Source organism: Talpa occidentalis, unplaced genomic scaffold, assembly GCF_014898055.3.
Source record: "Talpa occidentalis isolate TD23 unplaced genomic scaffold, MPIMG_talOcc4v2.1 talOcc4.3, whole genome shotgun sequence".
NCBI classification, from domain to species: Eukaryota; Metazoa; Chordata; class Mammalia; order Eulipotyphla; family Talpidae; genus Talpa; species Talpa occidentalis.
In genome coordinates, this window is record NW_023603184.1 from 86,273,385 (window position 1) to 86,281,072 (window position 7,688).

The window sequence follows — 7,688 nt, forward strand, 5'->3', positions numbered from 1 at the left end:
CCAGATGACCCCAGTCCATATTTCAGAGTACTATGTTTTCCAGAGACTTGATCTCAGCAAAAAGGACCTGCCTTGTTTGAACATTTGGACATCTTTGGAACTCTGTGAATCTAAATAACAAGTCACAAGGTACTGCAATTCCATTGCAGAAGATGAAAAACTTTTTGGAAGCTACCAAAGAGAATTAGCTCTTACGATTAGCCTTTTGCTGCTTAATACTACCCCTCAATTTCTCTTTGCCCCTCTGCAAGAAGTCAATTCAGTATAATAATAACCAACCAACTCTGAGGTCTTTTTTTTTTTTTTAAGATTTCTTTCTTTTTTTTTTTTTATAGACTGAACTTTTTTTTTTTTTTTTTAGATTTATTTATTTATTTATACAAGCACTGGGTACAGTCAGAAGCACGGGAGGGTGAGAGAATTCACCAGAGCCAGAGCAGGGAGCAGAGCAGGCAGAAGGACCGAAGTACACTGCTGAGGGGAGCAGCGGGCGGCAGGAGAGGTCTGCGTGCCATGTGGGACCCTCAACGGTGACCAGGGATCGAACCGGTGCTGCAGAGGCTGCAGGCAGCTTCGCAACCAGGCGCTCAACCGCTGTGCCACCAGGGAGGCCCAACAACTCTGAGGTCTTTATAAAAATTGTTGCCTTCATATTTTTTAAATTCCTGAATCTTTGCATTTTCACAAAGCTCCCCATACCCCAGTGCATTTTCCCAAGTTAGCTCTAGTGAGATCTTCAACACTTAGGCCACTACCTGTTCTACAGGCCATGTGTATCCAAATAGCTCCCAGGATGGGCCTCCATGGTGGTGCAAGGGGTTAAGACGCAGCACTATGAAGCTATCTACAGCCACTGCAGCATGAGTTCGATCTCCAGCCATCCAGAAAGGTGACCCACATGGTGCAGTAGACCTCTCCTGTCTCACCCACTGCTCCCTTCAGCAGTGTATTTCAGTCAGTCTGTCTGTTCTGCTCCCCACACTATCTCCAGTGAATTCTCTCACCCTCCATGCCTCTGGCCTGTACCCAGTTCTTGTATGCATAAATAAATAAATCTTTAAAAAATACCTCCCAGCATGTTGTCCTTTACTTTTGCTGGGCAACAAGTTGGCCAGTCCCTAAACCCTGTTGTCTGTGGATCCCTCTCAGTATTACCTGTATTAATTCAGGTTTTTCCAAGAAGCAGGCTACAAAATAAAGAGGTATTTTGTGTGTGAAACAAATGTGAAAGATGAAGGGGAGGAAGAAGAAATAGAGAAATCAGGTAGTCTATGATAAAATGTCTGACACCTGAGATAAGAGAGGGAAAAGAAAAGAGTTCATGAAACAAAGATTCTTAATCTGCAATACAATTCTAAGACAGCTTCATCAGGCCAAGGGAATGAAACAAAAACTGTCCATTGAAAGATTCCTAATTCCACAGGAATGGATCTGAACAGATACCCCATGGCTCACGGTTTTGGGGGTGGAGCAAGGCTACAGGAGTACAGCCTCCCTGTGGGTGTGGCTGTGGGTGCACCTACAGCTGTCAGTCAAGTTTGCTTCCTGCAGCAGGAGACCTGTGCCTCGTATTTTCCCAGGCTACCCGACACCTGAAGCATCATTCCCTCTACTTTCTGACATTTACTGATAATTCAAAATTTGGTTTAGTGTTTACATCCTTTGGGATACAATCCCTCTTCAGTTTCCTTCTTTTTCTCCATATCCTTATAACATGCAAAACTTTAATTCATGCCCCAAGATCCCAGTGTACACCTCATATCTGCTTGTTTGCCCTTTTGACGTGAGCACCTGGAAGTCAGGGATTTTTTTTTTTTTTTTTTTTCGGTATTTTCCAACCTTTGAGTTCTTACTTCCTAGCATAGGTATTAGGATTTGGTAAATGTTGAACAAGTGTTTGCTGAATGAATAAATGCATACACAAGAGACCAGAAGAGATCTACTTAGGTTAGATGTTGAAAACCTGTATACCACAGTAATAAAAATGAAGTGCTAAGAAAACCCTAAAATCTCTCTGTAAATAGTGAAATATTTTCAAATTCCCGAGATGGTTTTAAAGTCTTAAAACCTTGACATGAGTTAAGAACTAAATGACTCTTCAAGGTGCCCTTCAGTCCCTGCTGCTGTGAAAATCTAAGAATCAACCTATTAAAAAAAAAAAGAAAAAAAGAGTTGATCTTTAATAAGATGTATACTCTGATTACAAGGAATTGTGACCCAAATAATAATGCTATGAATGAGAAAGGTTAGTAGGTGAAATAAGTCACCGCAGAGAGGATAAAGTATAGATAATGCTATTTAAAAGAGTGAGGATTTAGGAGAAATATAGAGAGCGACTTGACCTCTTTGTTACGTATCTAATCTCTGGGGCAGTGTGGTTGTCAAGAATTTTGTCTTCATTAAAGAAGAAATTCAGAGTGAAAAAGAACATGGCAATAAAGCAAATGTCCAACATGCCCAATTAGCCAGCTAGGGTTAAGACCTTCAGTCTTCAATTTAAACTCAAATTTGCAGTGTTTGCATTCACTTTTTTACCAAGAAGTGGCAATATGTTCAGAAATTTTCCTATTGATTAAAGTAAATTTCATTTTAAAAAGATTTTCACAACCTTGAATTTTTATTAATAAGACATTTGGCAAGAGTATCAGTATATGAGTTATACTCTTTGGGGGCTATGAATTACTAAAATTACTACACTCTTCCATCTGAGAAAAACATCTCATTTTTATTAACACATTAAAACTTAGATACATTTTATAGCAGTCACTTGTATTGCCAGTCTAAGTGCTTTTATTTGTAGCAAGATAATTTTTTAAAAGGTTGTATTTTTATTTTCTAGTTTTCTATAAGCATATGATGCAGTTCACAAGTACATTTAGCTTTGATGGGTTAGATGTTAAAATCACATTCTTTTGGGCATAATCAACAGCATAATAAAAAAAAGTTCACTGATGAACTTGTTTCCATCTATATTAGAGAATTTGTTTCAATTTTCATGGAGATTGTATATAGCCAAATTTGAAAATGGAAAGAGAAACTCAGGATGAAGGAACATGTAGGTGATCCTAAAAATTAATACTAAAATATTCACTTTTATCTCTTCTATCTGGAGCTTTTAGGCAAAAATTTCATTTATGGATTATCAGTTATTATTTGCTAAGAGTAAGTACACATAATGTTTAAATATAATATCATATAATAGTGAAACAAATGATTTTGAAGTATACTCTAAAGCTGTATTCTTCCATATGAACAAAAGTCAAGTCATTGCTTAGTGTTCCAAAAGTTAATGTATCTATCTGTGTTGAAGATATTTATTATCTTTAATATATCCTATAATACACAACACTTTGTTTCGTACAAATTGTGTTTGTGTATTCTAACCAGAAATGTCTTTTTTATAATGTTTTGAGAAAAGGAATTAATTCTACTCTGAAGCGTATAGCTCAACATTTCTCATACTGGATGTTACTGGTTGTTAATTCATCCGCTGATGGTTTATTTTTATTTCTTCCTGCTTTAAACTGAGGAATTATTGCCTTTATCTGCTGCCAGTTTTTCTCAATCTTGGGTAATTTCCTTTCCTATTTCATTATTATTTATCTACCTATTTAATGTGATCCCATTGTCTCCTGATCAAAGGACTAACATTTATTATTTTTGTTTCTGAACTAATATTAAAATCTTATTCTAAATTAAGATTTACTTATTGATTAAAAACAATTTGATATTTTTGTCTTCAAAATCTATTTCTTTTTTTTTTTTTTTTTTTAGAGGCATGTTTTCTTATTTATTTGTTTTTGCTTGTTTGTTTGTTTTTTATACATGCACTGGGTACAGTCAGAAGCACGGGAGGTGAGAGAATTCACCAGAGCCAGAGCGGGAGCAGAGCAGGCAGAAGGACCGAAGTACACTGCTGAGGGGAGCAACGGGCGGCAGGAGAGGTCTGCGCGCCATGTGGGACCCTCCTCCGGTGGCCGGGAGCAGCCGGGGATTGAACCGGCGCCGCAGAGGCCGCGGGCAGCTTCGCAACCCAGCGCTCTACCGCTGCGCCACCGGGGAGGCCCAAAATCTATTTCTTAGATTCTAGAGTTGAGGAGGTGGTCCAAGTGAAAGGGTCTCAGGGTCACCCACTACTTCTTCCAGACCCCTGGTTCTCATCCCTGCCCCTATGTTAGAATCACTTGAGAGGGTTCTTACAGTGTTTGAGGAAGTCTAATTTGCATGCTTTTAAAACATCCTAGGTAGCAGGGCTCCCTGGTGGCACAAGGGTTTAAGTCTCAGCACAATCAAGCCTTGGGTAGCCACTGCAGCATGAATTTGAACCAGGGAGCTAACCCAGATGGCACAGCAGACCTTTCCTGTCTCGCTTGCTGTTCCTCTCAGCAATGTATTTCAGTAGCTCTGCCTGTTCCTCTCACTCCCAAGTACGTCTGACTTACACCCCAGTTCTTGTATGCATCAATAAAAATAAATATTTAAAAAATTACTCACAAATCTAGTTCTTAAAATGAGTATCATTTATTTAGTTTACTGTTCTATGCATCATAATTTTGATTTGAGCTAGCTGTAGAGTTTTTCTGAAATCTAAGATCAGCTGCACTCACTTATGTATCTATGGTCCGCAACCAATTATGTTAGAATCAGAAATCTTTTTTAAGCTATAGATACTATATTCATATCCTTTTTTATGCAACTTATTATTTTGTAAAAGTCATTGAAAATTTCTTCCTACTTCAGCTATGCTAATGACAGCAATGAAAAACTGTGTCATGTTTGAATACAAACCATTTTTAAAAAGCAGTGTATTTCTGGGAGCTAAGAAAGTGCAGAGAAAACATAATAAAAAAGTAACAGTTTTGTAGTAACTCTGTCTAACTCTTTCTCTCTACTCATGATAAAACATTGAGAATTCATGTATTTATTTTAATGAAGGATGCAGTTTCTTACAAAAGTATTTTTCACAAGAATATTTTGTGGATCACTTCATTTAATAAAATTATAATCTACAAATATTTTGCTGTAAGAATAAATATGAGATAATATATGTTCCATATGCTGGAGATTATCAGAAGTGCAAGTCATTGTCATGGATGGCTACAAATCATATTCCTGTCTAGTCAGTTGGGACAGCTATAACAACATGGTATAGACTGGGTCACTTATGAAATACCGAAATTTATTTTACATAGATCTGGTTGCCAGTAGTCTGAAATTAGAATATCTGAATGGTCAGGTTTTGATAAAACCCTCTTTAATCTCATATAGCCAATAGCATTGTATCTTCACACAGCAAAGGAGATCAAGGAAGTTTTGGGGGTCCCTTTTATAAGGATCCCTTTTATAATGAATCTATTCCATTCAGTGGGACTCAACTCTCACAAGCTAATCATCTCCCCAAAACCCACTTTCTAATATCATCACACTGGGTATTAAGGATTTAAAGATAAGAAGTTTGGAAGGGTCATAAGCACTCTTCCCATTGCCCACTTCTGGCTAAAAGTATGGAATGATGATGTAGCCTCATCTCTAAATAACACTATTTTACCAATTTTTAAGAAACCCAAGTAAATGAACAGATTTACGATAGTAGCCTACTGTGTTAAAAAATATTGGGGTAAAAAAGTATTTGTTTTTAATGAAGATAGTCCCTAAAAAGTGATTAACTTCTATAGTCCAAAAATTACAGCCTGATCTCAGACTCAATTTTTATCATCTTCCTCTCCCTTTGTGTAATTTTAGGAGGAACGCATAAAATTATATCTGCTACCTTAAAAACTACAAATGCTAGAATTCAATTTTATATGAAGTAAATTAACATAGTAAACATTTGCAAATTTCATTAAGACCTAATTTCATAATTATGAGTGTACCATAAACTTTTTTCATAAATATATCAGGTTCAATAGATAGCTTCTATTTCATCCTATTTCCTTCCTCACTGATTTTCATTCCATTTTGAAACATTAAAATGTTCTTTTAAGTATATGGTAAAATAAAGCCAGCTTTCCTTAGAGAGAGTTCAAGCCTTACCTAGATTAGATGTCTTTTAATATGAAAAGTAAGCTATAGCTAGGGTGTCATTTACCGAAGAAATTGAGTATAAGGTTTGTTGCTAGGCATGGACTTCTAAGCCACTAGAGGAAAATGAAAGAGGCCATTCCTCTCATTTCCTGCTAGAAGCCTGAAGTTATAAAATCAATGATAGAACATAAATATGAAATTACTTTTTTATGGATACATTTCTGCTGATTGATTTAAGTGGTTCCTTGTTCATTTCTACATGTTACCTCTCTCTATTTTGAGAGTCTCAACACATATCTCCAAATATTAAAAGTCCCTATGTTCAAATTGATAGCAGAACATGTAAAGTTTCCTTCTAAATAAATATTAGAGATGCCCAGTTTATGTAAACTCTGTTTTCTCTATATTTCACTTCCTGAAGACCTTCTGCAGGCAATATTATAACAACCTGGTTATGAGTTTAATCTCTGCTCCTAATCACTGCTCAGAATCACACAATTTCTGTGTGAGCTTGGGTAGGTTGTTTAATACTGCTCAGTGTTCAGTTCCTCAGATATAAAATTGAAACAAAAGTAAAATACTATTATTTACTTTATTAGTTTGTTTAGAATAATAGGACAATGCAAATGTAATGGGTCTTTTTTGGCTAAATAAGCTAGATATATGTGTCTTAATTCGGGCAGCTTTCCTTATAGACCTGTTTCCAACCTCTTATAAGAGGAGGAGGTTTCGTTGCAAAGTCAAAGAGGTGGAATTGGGAATGGTTTTGAAGTTGTGGTAGCAGTGAAACATGATTGAGTGAATGGAATGGGACATGAAACACAATAAGCCCCTTAAACTGGATTTATGTTATTATGATTAAAAGAGTGACAGTGAAATCTGATGTAATTTCTTGGAAACTTGTTTAATTGGGGCAATTTAACCTCTCTAACTCTGTGTTTCCATCTCTGAACTAGTGATGAAAATATCTCATAGAGGAAGTGGATGTATTATATGAAAATGTAGATATAAAGTACAGTGTTTAGCTAATGATTAATAAATTCTATTAGTTTTTAAATTATCTGTGAGACTCTTTATACAAGCTGACATGTTTCAAGACCCAGGTTATAAGCATGGGGAAGAATTGGGTAGGAGGTATTTTTCAAGCCATGTCCTTATAGACCAAACCAAGGAGTCCTAATCTTTGAGAACATGAGTATAGATCAGAATTTTCATGATGGGACATCTTACCATGAGATTTCACCAAGTGGATTTTTGAGCAGATTCATAAATGAGTGGGATCAGAATGGGAGAAGAATAGCATGATAGCATCTAGATAGTGTTCTTCTTTGGTAATCAGAAGATACTGAGGTCTGCGACACTAGATTATATATCTAAAAGGCCTAAACACAGTCAAGAAACATTCAAAAACTGATTGCTGTAATTTTATCATTAGGTACATTTACCACTACCTGCAAGAGCCAGGTAGCTAAAGAAAGAAAATGAACTGAAACTACTTCATTTATCTACAATAGCAGTTTTCTTGATGTGTTGACAGTTTACAGTCTGGGTTTAAAATAATGATATACTTGTAATTCTAACTAGTTAATGAAAGTAGAGACAACCATAAATCCAAGGAATAGTCTACTTGGTAAGAAGTAAAGAAATATAAGTTAGAATATATG